Source organism: Schistocerca americana, chromosome 10 (assembly GCF_021461395.2).
Source record: "Schistocerca americana isolate TAMUIC-IGC-003095 chromosome 10, iqSchAmer2.1, whole genome shotgun sequence".
NCBI lineage: Eukaryota > Metazoa > Arthropoda > Insecta > Orthoptera > Acrididae > Schistocerca > Schistocerca americana.
Window position 1 is genome coordinate 1 of NC_060128.1, and position 15,849 is coordinate 15,849.

Here is a 15,849-nt window from a genome sequence, read left to right on the forward strand (position 1 = left end):
TCAAGTTCATATAAGAACGTAGCATTTTATTTCCAAAGTGTAGTAAATATTGGTTTTCCCACAGAAGGGTGATTGCAATACAAGACTGCAATTTTCATTTGCCCATCAAGTGGGCTTTTGTTGGAAATGACACACCACCAGCAGCATGTTGTTCACGACAGGGGGGGTGGGAGGGGGTATGGCGAACGGAAGAGGGCAAGTTGTTGTTCTATTGGTATGTACTCAGGCTTTATAGTGTTTTAAAGAATGTTCGTTCAAGTTCATAAAGAACGTAGCATTTTATTTCCAAAGTGTAGTAAATCTTTGTTTTCCCACAGAAGGGTGATCGCCATACAAGTCTGCATTTTTCATTTGCCATCAAGTGGGCTTTTGGTGGATATGACTTACCACCAGCAGCATGTTGTCCACAAACAGGGGGCGCGGGAGGGGGGGGGGGCGAACGGAAGAGGGCAAGTTGTTCTTCTATTGGTATGTACTCAGGCTTTATAGTGTTTTAAAGAATGTTTGTTCAAGTTCATATGAGAACGTAGCATTTTATTTCCAAAGTGTAGTAAATATTGGTTTTCCCACAGAAGGGTGATTGCAATACAAGACTGCAATTTTCATTTGCCGATCAAGTGGGCTTTTGTTGGAAATGACACACCACCAGCAGCATGTTGTCCACGACAGGGGGGGTGGGAGGGGGTATGGCGAACGGAAGAGGGCAAGTTGTTCTTCTATTGGTATGTACTCAGGCTTTATAGTGTTTTAAAGAATGTTCGTTCAAGTTCATATAAGAACGTAGCATTTTATTTCCAAAGTGTAGTAAATATTGGTTTTCCCACAGAAGGGTGATCGCCATACAAGTCTGCAATTTTCATTTGCCCATCAAGTGGGCTTTTGGTGGATATGACATACCACCAGCAGCATGTTGCCACAACAGGGGGGGTGGGAGGGGGTGGGGGCGAACGGAAGAGGGCAAGTTGTTCTTCTATTGGTATGTACTCAGGCTTTATAGTGTTTTAAAGAATGTTCGTTGAAGTTCATATAAGAACGTAGCATTTATTTCCAAAGTGTAGTAAATATTGGTTTTCCCACAGAGGGTGATTGCAATACAAGACTGCAATTTTTATTTGCCCATCAAGTGGGCTTTTGTTGGAAATGACACACCACCACCAGCATGTTGTCCACGATAGGGGGTGTGGGAAGGGGTATGGCGAACGGAAGAGGGCAAGTTGTTCTTCTATTGGTATGTACTCAGGCTTTATAGTGTTTTAAATCATGTTCGTTCAAGTTCATATAAGAACGTAGCATTTTATTTCCAAAGTGTAGTAAATATTGGTTTTCCCACAGAAGTGTGATTGCAATACAAGACTGCAATTTTCATTTGCCATCATGTGGGCTTTTGTTGGAAATGACACACCACCAGCAGCATGTTGTCCACGACAGGGGGGGTGGGAGGGGGTATGGCGAACGGAAGAGGGCAAGTTGTTCTTCTATTGGTATGTACACAGGCTTTATAGTGTTTTAAGAATGTTCGTTCAAGTGTATATAAGAATGTAGCATTTTATTTCCAAAGTGTAGTAAATATTGGTTTTCCCACAGAAGGGTGATTGCAATACAAGAGTGCAATTTTCATTTGCCCTTCAAGTGGGCTTTTGTTGGGAATGACATACCACCAGCAGCATGTTGTCCACAACAGGGGGGGTGGGAGGGGTTGGGGCGAACGGAAGAGGGCAAGTTGTTCTTCTATTGGTATGTACTCAGGCTTTATAATGTTCGTTCAAGTTTATATGAGAACGTAGCATTTTATTTCCAAAGTGTAGTAAATATTGGTTTTCCCACAGAAGGGTGATTGCAATACAAGACTGCAATTTTCATTTCCCCATCAAGTGGGCTTTTGTTGGAAATGACACACCACCAGCAGCATGTTGTCCACGACAGGGGGGGTGGGAGGGGTATGGCGAACGGAAGAGGGCAAGTTGTTCGTCTATTGGTATGTACTCAGGCTTTATAGTGTTTTAAGGAATGTTCGTTCAAGTTCATATAAGAACGTAGCATTTTATTTCCAAAGTGTAGTAAATATTGGTTTTCCCACAGAAGGGTGATCGCCACACAAGTCTTGCAATTTTCATTTGCCATCAAATGGGATTTTGGTGGATATGACATACCACCAGCAGCATGTTGTCCACAACAGGGGGGGTGGGAGGCGGTATGGCGAACGAAGAGGGCAAGTTGTTCTTCTATTGGTATGTACTCAGGCTTTATAGTGTTTTAAAGAATGTTTGTTCAAGTTCATATAAGAACGTAGCATTTTATTTCCAAAGTGTAGTAAATATTGGTTCTCCCACAGAAGGGTGATTGCAATACAAGTCTGCAATTTTCATTTGCCCATCAAGTGGGCTTTTGTTGGAAATGACATACCACCAGCAGCATGTTGTCCACGACAGGGGGGGTTGGAGGGGGTGGTGCGAACGGAAGAGGGCAAGTTGTTCTTCTATTGGTATGTACTCAGGATTTATAGTGTTTTAAAGCATGTTCGTTCAAGTTCATATAAGAACATAGCATTTTATTTCCAAAGTGTAGTAAATATTGGTTTTCCCACAGAAGGGTGATTGCAATACAAGACTGCAATTTCATTTGCCGATCAAGTGGGCTTTTGTTGGAAATGACACACCACCAGCAGCATGTTGTCCAAGACAGGGGGGGTGGGAGGGGGTATGGCGAACGGAAGAGGGCAAGTTGTTCTTCTATTGGTATGTACTCAGGCTTTATAGTGTTTAAAGAATGTTCGTTCAAGTGTATATAATAATGTAGCATTTTATTAACAAAGTGTAGTAAATATTGGTTTTCCCACAGAAGGGTGATTGCAATACAAGACTGCAATTTTCATATGCCCATCAAGTGGGCTTTTGTTGGAAATGACACACCACCAGCAGCATGTTGTCCACGACAGGGGGGGTGGGAGGGGGTATGGCGAACGGAAGAGGGCAAGTTGTTCTTCTATTGGTGTGTACTCAGGCTTTATAGTGTTTTAAAGAATGTTCGTTCAAGTTCATATAAGACGTAGCATTTTATTTCCAAAGTGTAGTAAATATTGGTTTTCCCACAAAAGGGTGATCGCCATACAAGTCTGCAATTTTCATTTGCCCATCAAGTGGGCTTTTGGTGGATATGACACACCACCGGCAGCATGTTGTCCACAACAGGGGGGGGTGAGAGGGGGTGGGGCGAACGGAAGAGGGCAAGTTGTTCTTCTATTGGTATGTACTCAGGCTTTATAGTGTTTTAAAGAATGTTCGTTCAAGTTCATATAAGAACGTAGCATTTTCTTCCAAAGTGTAGTATATATTGGTTTTCCCACAGAAGGGTGATTGCAATACAAGACTGCAATTTTTATTTGCCCATCAAGTGGGCTTTTGTTGGAAACTACACACCACCAGCAGCATGTTGTCCACGACAGGAGGGGGTGGGGAGGGGGTATGGCGAACGGAAGAGGGGAAGTTGTTCCTCTATTGGTATGTACTCAGGCTTTATAGTGTTTTAAAGAATGTTCGTTCAAGTTCATATAAGAACGTAGCATTTTATTTCCAAAGTGTAGTAAATATTGGTTTTCCCACAGAAGGGTGATTGCAATACAAGAGTGCAATTTTCATTTGCCCATCAAGTGGGCTTTTGTTGGAAATGACACACCACCAGAAGCATGTTGTCCCACGACAGGAGGGTGGGAGGGGGTGGGGCGAACGGAAGAGGGCAAGTTGTTCTTCTATTGGTATGTACTCAGGCTTTATAGTGTTTTAAAGAATGTTCGTTCAGTTCATATATGAACATAGCATTTTATTTCCAAAGTGTAGTAAATCTTTGTTTTCCCACAGAAGGGTGATCGCCATACAAGTCTGCAATTTTCATTTGCCCATCAAGTGGGCTTTTGGTGGATATGACATACCACCAGCAGCATGTTGTCCACAACAGGGGGGGTGGGAGGGGGTGGGGCGAACGGAAGAGGGCAAGTTGTTCTTCTATTGGTATGTACTCAGGCTTTATAGTGTTTTAAAAAATGTTCGTTCAAGTTCATATGAGAACGTAGCATTTATTTCCAAAGTGTAGTAAATATTGGTTTTCCCACAGAAGGGTGATTGCAATACAAGACTGCAATTTTCATTTCCCCATCAAGTGGGCTTTTGTTGGAAATGACACACCACCAGCAGCATGTTGTCCACGACAGGGGGGTTGGGAGGGGGAATGGCGAACGGAAGAGGGCAAGTTGTTCGTCTATTGGTATGTACTCAGGCTTTATAATGTTTTAAGGAATGTTCGTTCTAGTTCATATAAGAACGTAGCATTTTATTTCCAAAGTGTAGTAAATATTGGTTTTCCCACAGAAGGGTGATCGCCACACAAGTCTGCAATTTTCATTTGCCCATCAAATGGGCTTTTGGTGGATATGACATACCACCAGCAGCATGTTGTCCACAACAGGGGGGGTGGGAGGCGGTATGGCGAACGGAAGAGGGCAAGTTGTTCTTCTATTGGTATGTACTCAGGCTTTATAGTGTTTTAAAGAATGTTTGTTCAAGTTCATATAAGAACGTAGCATTTTATTTCCAAAGTGTAGTAAATATTGGTTCTCCCACAGAAGGGTGATTGCAATACAAGTCTGCAATTTTTCATTTGCCCATCAAGTGGGTTTTGTTGGAAATGACACACCACCAGCAGCATGTTGTCCACGACAGGGGGGTGGCAGGGGTGGTGCGAACGGAAGAGGGCAAGTTGTTCTTCTATTGGTATGTACTCAGGCTTTATAGTGTTTTAAAGCATGTTCGTTCAAGTTCATATAAGAACATAGCATTTTATTTCCAAAGTGTAGTAAATATTGGTTTTCCCACAGAAGGGTGATTGCAATACAAGACTGCAATTTTCATTTGCCGATCAAGTGGGCTTTTGTTGGAAATGACACACCACCAGCAGCATGTTGTCCAAGACAGGGGGGGTGGGAGGGGGTATGGGCGAACGGAAGAGGGCAAGTTGTTCTTCTATTGGTATGTACTCAGGCTTTATAGTGTTTTAAAGAATGTTCGTTCAAGTGTATATAAGAATGTAGCATTTTATTTCCAAAGTGTAGTAAATATTGGTTTTCCCACAGAAGTGTGATTGCAATACAAGACTGCAATTTTCATATGCCCATCAAGTGGGCTTTTGTTGGAAATGACACACCACCAGCAGCATGTTGTCCACGACAGGGGGGGTGGGAGGGGGTATGGCGAACGGAAGAGGGCAAGTTGTTCTTCTATTGGTATGTACTCAGGCTTTATAGTGTTTTAAAGAATGTTCGTTCAAGTTCATATAAGAACGTAGCATTTTATTTCCAAAGTATAGTAAATATTGGTTTTCCCACAAAAGGGTGATCGCCATACAAGTCTGCAATTTTCATTTGCCAATCAAGTGGGCTTTGGTGATATGACACACCACCAGCAGCATGTTGTCCACAACAGGGGGGGGGTGGGAGGGGGTGGGGCGAACGGAAGAGGGCAAGTTGTTCTTCTATTGGTATGTACTCAGGCTTTATAGTGTTTTAAAGAATGTTCGTTCAAGTTCATATAAGAACGTAGCATTTTATTTCCAAAGTGTAGTATATATTGGTTTTCCCACAGAAGGGTGATTGCAATACAAGGTTGCAATTTTCATTTGCCCATCAAGTGGGCTTTTGTTGGAAATAACACACCACCAGCAGCATGTTGTCCACGACAGGGGGGGGGGGGGGTGGGAGGGGGTATGGCGAACGGAAGAGGGGAAGTTGTTCCTCTATTGGTATGTACTCAGGCTTTATAGTGTTTTAAAGAATGTTCGTTCAAGTTCATATAAGAACGTAGCATTTTATTTCCAAAGTGTAGTAAATATTGGTTTTCCCACAGAAGGGTGATTGCAATACAAGACTGCAATTTTCATTTGCCCATCAAGTGGGCTTTTTGTAGGAAATGACACACCACCAGCAGCATGTTGTCCACGACAGAGGGGGTGGGAGGGGGTATGGCGAACGGAAGAGGGCAAGTTGTTCTTCTATTGGTATGTACTCAGGCTTTATGGTGTTTTAAAGAATGTTCGTTCAAGTTCATATAAGAACGTAGCATTTTATTTCCAAAGTGTAGTAATATTGGTTTTCCCACAGAAGGGTAATCGCCATACAAGACTGCAATTTTCATTTGCCCATCAAGTGGGCTTTTGTTGGAAATGACACAACACACGCAGCATGTTGTCCACGACAGGGAAGATGGGAGGGGGTATGGCAAACGGAAGAGGGCAAGTTGTTCCTCTGTTGGTATGTACTCAGGCTTTATAGTGTTTTAAAGAATGTTCGTTCAAGTTCATATAAGAACATAGCATTTTATTTCCAAAGTGTAGTAAATCTTTGTTTTCCCACAGAAGGGTGATCGCCATACAAGTCAGCAATTTTCATTTGCCTATGAAGTGGGCTTTTGGTGGATATGACATACCACCAGCAGCATGTTGTCCACAACAGGGGGGGTGGGAGGAGGTGGGGCGAACGGAAGAGGGCAAGTTGTTCTTCTATTGGTATGTACTCAGGCTTTATAGTGTTTTAAAGAATGTTCGTTCAAGTTCATATAAGAACGTAGCATTTTACTTCCAAAGTGTAGTAAATATTGGTTTTCCCACAGAAGGGTGGTTGCAATACAAGACTGCAATTTTCATTTGCCCATCAAGTGGGCTTTTGGTGGATATGACATACCACGAGCAGCATGTTGTCCACAACAGGGGGGGGGGGGGGGCGGTGGGAGGGGGGGGGGCGAACGGAAAAGGGCAAGTTGTTCTTCTATTGGTATGTACTCAGGCTTTATAGTGTTTTAAAGAATGTTCGTTCAAGTTCATATAAGAACGTAGCATTTTATTTCCAAAGTGTAGTAAATATTGGTTTTCCCACAGAAGGGTGATTGCAATACAAGACTGCAATTTTCATTTGCCCATCAAGTGGGCTTTTGTTGGAAATGACACACCACCGGCAGCATGTTGTCCACGACAGGGGGGGTGGGAGGGGGTATGGCGAACGGAAGAGGGCAAGTTGTTCTTCTATTGCTATGTACTCAGGCTTTATAGTGTTTTAAAGCATGTTCGTTTAAGTTCATATAAGAACGTAGCATTTTTTTTCCAAAGTGTAGTAAATATTGGTTTTCCCACAGAATGGTGATTGCAATACAAGACTGCAATTTTCATTTGCCCATCAAGTGGGCTTTTGTTGGAAAAGACACACCACCAGCAGCATGTTGTCCACGACAGGGGGGGTGGGAGGGGGTATGGCGAACGGAAGAGGGCAAGTTGTTCTTCTATTGGTATATACTCAGGCTTTATAGTGTTTTAAAGAATGTTCGTTCAAGTGTATATAAGAATGTAGCATTTTATTTGCAAAGTGTAGTAAATATTGGATTTTCCCACAGAAGGGTGATTGCAATACAAGACTGCAATTTTCATTTGCCCATCAAGTGGGCTTTTGTTGGAAATGACACACCACCAGCAGCATGTTGTCCACGACAGGGGGGGTGGGAGGGGGTGGGGCGAACGGAAGAGTGCAAGTTGTTCTTCTATTGGTATGTACTCAGGCTTTATAGTGTTTTAAAGAATGTTCGTTCAAGTTCATATAAGAACATAGCATTTTATTTCCAAAGTGTAGTAAATCTTTGTTTTCCCACAGAAGGGTGATCGCCATACAAGTCTGCAATTTTCATTTGCCCATCAAGTGGGCTTTTGGTGGATATGACATACCACCAGCAGAATGTTGTCCACAACAAGGGGGGTGGGAGGGGGTGGGGCGAACGGAAGAGGGCAAGTTGTTCTTCTATTGGTATGTACTCAGGCTTTATCGTGTTTTAAAGAATGTTCGTTCAAGTTCATATGAGAACGTAGCATTTTATTTTCAAAGTGTAGTAAATATTGGTTTTCCCACAGAAGGGTGATTGCAATACAAGACTGCAATTTTCATTTGTCCATCAAGTGGGCTTTTGTTGGAAATGACACACCACCAGCAGCATGTTGTCCACGACAGGGGGATTGGGAGGGGGTATGGCGAACGGAAGAGGGCAAGTTGTTCTTCTATTGGTATGTACTCAGGCTTTATAGTGTTTTAAAGAATGTTCGTTCAAGTACATATAAGAACGTAGCATTTTATTTCCAAAGTGTAGTAAATATTGGTTTTCCCACAGAAGGGAGATTGCAATACAAGACTGCAATTTTCATTTGCCCATCAAGTGGGCTTTTGTTGGAAATGACACACCACCAGAAGCATGTTGTCCACGACAGGGGGGGTGGGAGGGGTATGGCGAACGGAAGAGGGCAAGTTGTTCTTCTATTGGTATGTACTCAGGCTTTATGGTGTTTTAAAGAATGTTCATTCAATATCATATAAGAACGTGGCATTTTATTTGCAAAGTGTAGTAAATATTGGTTTTCCCACAGAAGGGTGATTGCAATACAAGACTGCAATTTTCATTTGCCCATCAAGTGGGCTTTTGTTGGAAATTACACACCACCAGCAGCATGTTGTCCACAACAGGGGGGGTGGGAGGGGGTATGGCGAACGGAAGAGGGCAAGTTGTTCTTCTATTGGAATGTACTCAGGCTTTATAGTGTTTTAAAGAATGTTCGTTCAAGTTCATATAGGATCGTAGCATTTTATTTCCAAAGTGTAGTAAATATTGGTTTTCCCACAGAAGAGTGATCGCCATACAAGTCTGCAATTTTCATTTGCCCATCAAGTGGGCTTTTGGTGGATATGACACACCACCAGCAGCATGTTGTCCACGACAGGAAGGGTGGCAGGGGGTATGGCGAACGGAAGAGGGCAAGTTATTCTTCTATTGGTATGTACTCAGGCTTTATAGTGTTTTAAAGAATGTTCGTTCAAGTTCATATAAGAACGTAGCATTTTATTTCCAAAGTGTAGTAAATATTGGTTTTCCCACAGAAGGGTGATCACCATACAAGTCTGCAAGTTTCACTTGCCCATCAAGTGGGCTTTTGGTGGATATGACATACCACCAGCAGCATGTTGTCCACAACAGGGGGGTGGGAGGGGGTGGGGCAAACGGAAGAGGGCAAGTTGTTCTTCTATTGGTATGTACTCAGGCTATATAGTGTTTTAAAGCATGTTCGTTCAAGTTCATATAAGAACGTAGCATTTTTTTTCCAAAGTGTAGTAAATATTGGTTTTCCCACAGAAGGGTGATTGCAATACAAGACTGCAATTTTCATTTGCCCGTCAAATGGGCTTTTGTCTGAAATGACACACCACCACCAGCATGTTGTCCACGACAGGGGGGGTGGGAGGGGGTATGGCGAACGGAAGAGGGCAAGTTGTTCTTCTATTGGTATGTACTCAGGCTTTATAGTGTTTTAAAGAATGTTCGTTCAAGTGTATATAAGAATGTAGCATTTTATTTGCAAAGTGTAGTAAATATTGGTTTTCCCACAGAAGGGTGATTGCAATACAAGACTGCAATTTTCATTTGCCCATCAAGTGGGCTTTTGTTGGAAATGACACACCACCAGCAGCATGTTGTCCACGACAGGGGGGGTGGGAGGGGGTAAGGCGAACGGAAGAGTGCAAGTTGTTCTTCTATTGGTATGTACTCAGCCTTTATAGTGTTTTAAAGAATGTTCGTTCAAGTTCATATAAGAACATAGCATTTTCTTTCCAAAGTGTAGTAAATCTTTGTTTTCCCACAGAAGGGTGATCGCCATACAAGTCTGCAATTTTCATTTGCCCATCAAGTGGGCTTTTGGTGGATATGACATACCACCAGCAGCATGTTGTCCACAACAAGGGGGGTGGGAGGGGGTGGGACGAACGGAAGAGGGCAAGTTGTTCTTCTATTGGTATGTACTCAGGCTTTATCGTGTTTTAAAGAATGTTCGTTCAAGTTCATATGAGAACGTAGCATTTTATTTTCAAAGTGTAGTAAATATTGGTTTTCCCACAGAAGGGTGATTGCAATACAAGACTGCAATTTTCATTTGCCCATCAAGTGGGCTTTTGTTGGAAATAACACACCACCAGCAGCATGTTGTCCACGACAGGGGGATTGGGAGGGGGTATGGCGAACGGAAGAGGGCAAGTTGTTCTTCTATTGGTATGTACTCAGGCTTTATGGTGTTTTAAAGAATGTTCGTTCAAGTTCATATAAGAACGTAGCATTTTATTTCCAAAGTGTAGTAAATATTGGTTTTCCCACAGAAGGGAGATTGCAATACAAGACTGCAATTTTCATTTGCCCATCAAGTGGGCTTTTGTTGGAAATGACACACCACCAGAAGCATGTTGTCCACGACAGGGGGGGTGGGAGGGGTATGGCGAACGGAAGAGGGCAAGTTGTTCTTCTATTGGTATGTACTCAGGCTTTATATGGTTTTAAAGAATGTTCATTCAAGATCATATGAGAACGTAGCATTTTATTTCCAACGTGTAGTAAATATTGGTTTTCCCACAGAAGGGTGATTGTAATACAAGACTGCAATTTTCATTTGCCCATCAAGTGGGCTTTTGTTGGAAATTACACACCACCAGCAGCATGTTGTCCACGACAGGGGGGGTGGGAGGGGGTATGGCGAACGGAAGATGGCAAGTTGTTCTTCTATTGGTATGTACTCAGGAGTTATAGTGTTTTAAAGAATGTTCGTTCAAGTTCATATAGGATCGTAGCATTTTATTTCCAAAGTGTAGTAAATATTGGTTTTCCCACAGAAGAGTGATCGCCATACTAGTCTGCAATTTTCATTTGCCCATCAAGTGGGCTTTTGGTGGAAATGACACACCACCAGAAGCATGTTGTCCACGACAGGGGGGGTGGGAGGGGTATGGCGAACGGAAGAGGGCAAGTTGTTCTTCTATTGGTATGTACTCAGGCTTTATAGTGTTTTAAAGAATGTTCGTTCAAGATCATATAAGAACGTAGCATTTTATTTCCAAAGTGTAGTAAATATTGGTTTTCCCACAGAAGAGTGATCGCCATACAAGTCTGCAATTTTCATTTGCCCATCAAGTGGGCTTTTGGTGGATATGACACACCACCAGCAGCATGTTGTCCACAACAGGGGGGGTGAAAGGGGGTGGGGCGAACGGAAGAGGGCAAGTTGTTCTTCTATTGGTATGTACTCAGGCTTTATAGTGTTTTAAAGAATGTTCGTTCAAGTTCATATAGGAACGTAGTATTTTATTTCCAAAGTGTAGTATATATTGGTTTTCCCACAGAAGGGTGATTGCAATACAAGACTGCAATTTTCATTTGCCCATCAAGTGGGCTTTTGTTGGAAATGACACACCACCAGCAGCATGTTGTCCACGACAGGGGGGGTTGGGAGGGGGTATGGCGAACGGAAGAGGGGAAGTTGTTCCTTTATTGGTATATACTCAGACTTTATAGTGTTTTAAAGAATGTTCGTTCAAGTTCATATAAGAACGTAGCATTTTATTTCCAATGTGTAGTAAATATTGGTTTTCCCACAGAAGGGTGATTGCAATACAAGACTGCAATTTTCATTTGCCCATCAAGTGGGCTTTTGTTGGAAATGACACACCACCGGCAGCATGTTGTCCACGACAGGGGGGGTGGGAGGGGGTATGGCAAACGGAAGAGGGCAAGTTGTTCTTCTATTGGTATGTACTCAGGCTTTATAGTGTTTTAAAGAATGTTCGTTCAAGTTCATATAAGAACTTAGCATTTTATTTCCAAAGTGTAGTAAATCTTTGTTTTCCCACAGAAGGGTGATCGCCATACAAGTCTGCAATTTTCATTTGCCTATCAAGTGGGCTTTTGGTGGATATGACACACCACCAGCAGCATGTTGTCCACAGCAGGGGGGGCGGGAGGGGGTGGGGCGAACGGAAGAGGGCAAGTTGTTCTTCTATTGGTATGTACTCAGGCTTTATAGTGTTTTAAAGAATGTTCGTTCAAGTTCATATAGGAACGTAGCATTTTATTTCCAAAGTGTAGTAAATATTGGTTTTCCCACAGAAGGGTGATTGCAATACAAGACTCCAATTTTCATTTGCCCATCAAGTGGGCTTTTGGTGGATATGACATACCACCAGCAGCATGTTGTCCACAACAGGGGGGGTGCTAGGGGGTGGGGCGAACGGAAAAGGGCAAGTTGTTCTTCCATTGGTATGTACTCAGGCTTTATAGTGTTTTAAAGAATGTTCGTTCAAGTTCATATAAGAACGTAGCATTTTATTTCCAAAGTGTTGTGAATATTGGTTTTCCCACAGAAGGGTGATTGCAATACAAGACTGCAATTTTCATTTGCCCATCAAGTGGGCTTTTGTTGGAAATGACACACCACCGGCAGCATGTTGTCCACGACAGGGGGGGTGGGAGGGCGTATGGCTAACGGAAGAGGGCAAGTTGTTCTTCTATTGGTATGTACTCGGGCTTTATAGTGTTTTAAAGAATTTTCGTTCAAGTTCATATAAGAACGTTGCATTTTATTTCCAAAGTGTAGTAAATCTTTGATTTCCCACAGATGGGTGATTGCCATACAAGTCTGCAATTTTCATTTGCCCATCAAGTGGGCTTTTGGTGGATATGACATACCACCAGCAGCATGTTGTCCACAACAGGGGGTGTGGGAGGGTGTGGGGCGAACGGAAGAGGGCAAGTTGTTCTTCTATTGGTATGTACTCAGGCTTTATAGCGTTTTAAAGAATGTTCGTTCAAGTTCATATAAGATCGTAGCATTTTATTTCCAAAGTGTAGTAAATATTGGTTTTCCCACAGAAGGGTGATTGCAATACAAGGCTGCAATTTTCATTTGCCCATCAAGTGGGCTTTTGTTGGAAATGACACACCACCAGCAGCATGTTGTCCACGACAGGAGGGGCGGGAGGGGGTATGGCGAACGGAAGAGGGCAAGTTGTTCTTCTATGGGTATGTACTCAGGCATTATAGTGTTTTAGAGAATGTTCGTTCAAGTTCATATAAGAACGTAGCATTTTATTTCCAAAGTGAAGTAAATACTGGTTTTCCCACAGAAGGGTGATCGCCATACAAGTCTGCAATTTTCATTTGCCCATCAAGTGGGCTTTTGGTGGATATGACATACCACCAGCAGCATGTTGTCCACAACAGGGGGGGTGGGAGAGGGTGGGGCGAACGGAAGATGGCAAATTGTTCTACTATTGGTATGTACTCAGGCTTTATAGTGTTTTAAAGAATGTTCGTTCAAGTTCATATAAGAACGTAGCATTTTATTTCCAAAGTGTAGTAAATATTGGTTTTCCCACAGAAGGGTGATTGCAATACAAGACAGCAATTTTCATTTGCCCATCAAGTGGGCTTTTGTTGGAAATGACACACCACCAGCAGCATGTTGTCCACGACAGGGGGGGTGGGAGGGGGTATGGCGAATGGAAGTGGGCAAGTTGTTCTTCTATTGGTATGTACTCAGGCTTTATAGTGTTTTAAAGAATGTTCGTTAAAGTTCATATAAGAACGTAGCATTTTATTTCCAAAGTGTTGTAAATATTGGTTTTCCCACAGAAGGGTGATTGCAATACAAGACTGCAATTTTCATTTGCCCATCAAGTGGGCTTTTGTTGGAAATGACACACCACCAGCAGCATGTTGTCCACGACAGGGGGGGTGGGAGGGGGTATGGCGAACGGAAGCGGGCAAGTTGTTCTTCTATTGGTATGTACAAAGGCTTTATAGTGTTTTAAAGAATGTTCGTTCAAGTTCATATAAGAACGTAGCATTTTATTTCCAAAGTGTAGTAAATATTGGTTTTCCCACAAAAGGGTGATTGCTATACAAGACTTCAATTTTCATTTGCCCATCAAGTGGGCTTTGATTGGAAATGACACACCACCAGCAGCATGTTGTCCACGACAGGGGGGGTGGTAGGGGGTATGGCGAACGGAAGAGGGAAGTTGTTCTTCTATTGGTATGTACTCCGGCTTTATAGTGTTTTAAAGAATGTTCGTTCTAGTTCATATAAGAACGTAGCATTTTATTTCCAAAGTGTAGTAAATATTGGTTTTCCCACAGAAGGGTGATCGCCATACAAGTCTGCAATTTTCATTTGCCCATCAAGTGGGCTTTTGGTGGATATGACATACCACCAGCAGCATGTTGTCCACAACAGGGGGGGTGGGAGGGGGTGGGGCGAACGGAAGAGGGCAAGTTGTTCTTCTATTGGTATGTACTCAGGCTTTATAGTGTTTTAAAGAATGTTCGTTCAAGTTCATATAAGAACGTAGCATTTTATTTCCAAAGTGTAGTAAATATTGGTTTTCCCACAGAAGGGTGATTGCAATACAAGACTGCAATTATCATTTGCCCATCAAGTGGGCTTTTGTTGGAAATGACATACCACCAGCAGCATGTTGTCCACGACAGGGGGGGTGGGAGGGGGTATGGCGAACGGAAGAGGGCAAGTTGTTCTTCTATTGGTATGTACTCAGGCTTTATAGTGTTTTAAAGAATGTTTGTTCAAGTTCATATGAGAACGTAGCATTTTATTTCCAAAGTGTAGTAAATATTGGTTTTCCCACAGAAGGGTGATTGCAATACAAGACTGCAATTTTCATTTGCCCATCAAGTGGGCTTTTGTTGGAAATGACACACCACCAGCAGCATGTTGTCCACGACAGGGGGGGGTGGGAGGGGGTATGGCGAACGGAAGAGGGCAAGTTGTTCTTCTATTGGTATGTACTCAGGCTTTATAGTGTTTTAAAGAATGTTCGTTCAAGTTCATATAAGAACGTAGCATTTTATTTCCAAAGTGTAGTAAATATTGGTTTTCCCACAGAAGGGTGATTGCAATACAAGACTGCAATTTTCATTTGCCCATCAAGTGGGCTTTTGTTGGAAATGACACACCACCAGCAGCATGTTGTCCACGAAAGGGGGGGTGGGAGGGGGTATGGCGAACGGAAGAGGGCAAGTTGTTCTTCTATTGGTATGTACTCAGGCTTTATAGTGTTTTAAAGAATGTTCATTCAAGTTCATATAAGAACGTAGCATTTTATTTCCAAAGTGTAGTAAATATTGGTTTTCCCACAGAGGGTTGATCGCCATACAAGTCTGCAATTTTCATTTGCCCATCAAGTGGGCTTTTGGTGGATATGACATACCACCAGCAGCATGTTGCCACAACAGGGAGGGTGGGAGGGGGTGGGGCGAACGGAAGAGGGCAAGTTGTTCTTCTATTGGTATATACTCAGGCTTTATAGTGTTTTAAAGAATGTTCGTTGAAGTTCATATAAGAACGTAGCATTTTATTTCCAAAGTGTAGTAAATACTGGTTTTCCCACAGAAGGGTGATTGCAATACAAGACTGCAATTTTTATTTGCCCATCAAGTGGGCTTTTGTTGGAAATGACACACCACCAGCAGCATGTTGTCCACGAAAGGGGGGGTGGGAGGGGGTATGGCGAACGAAAGAGGGCAAGTTGTTCTTCTATTGGTATGTACTCAGGCTTTATAGTGTTTTAAAGAATGTTCATTCAAGTTCATATAAGAACGTAGCATTTTATTTCCAAAGTGTAGTAAATATTGGTTTTCCCACAGAGGGGTGATCGCCATACAAGTCTGCAATTTTCATTTGCCCATCAAGTGGGCTTTTGGTGGATATGACATACCACCAGCAGCATGTTGCCACAACAGGGGGGGTGGGAGGGGGTGGGGCGAACGGAAGAGGGCAAGTTGTTCTTCTATTGGTATGTACTCAGGCTTTATAGTGTTTTAAAGAATGTTCGTTGAAGTTCATATAAGAACGTAGCATTTTATTTCCAAAGTGTAGTAAATATTGGTTTTCCCACAGAAGGGTGATTGCAATACAAGACTGCAATTTTCATTTGCCCATCAA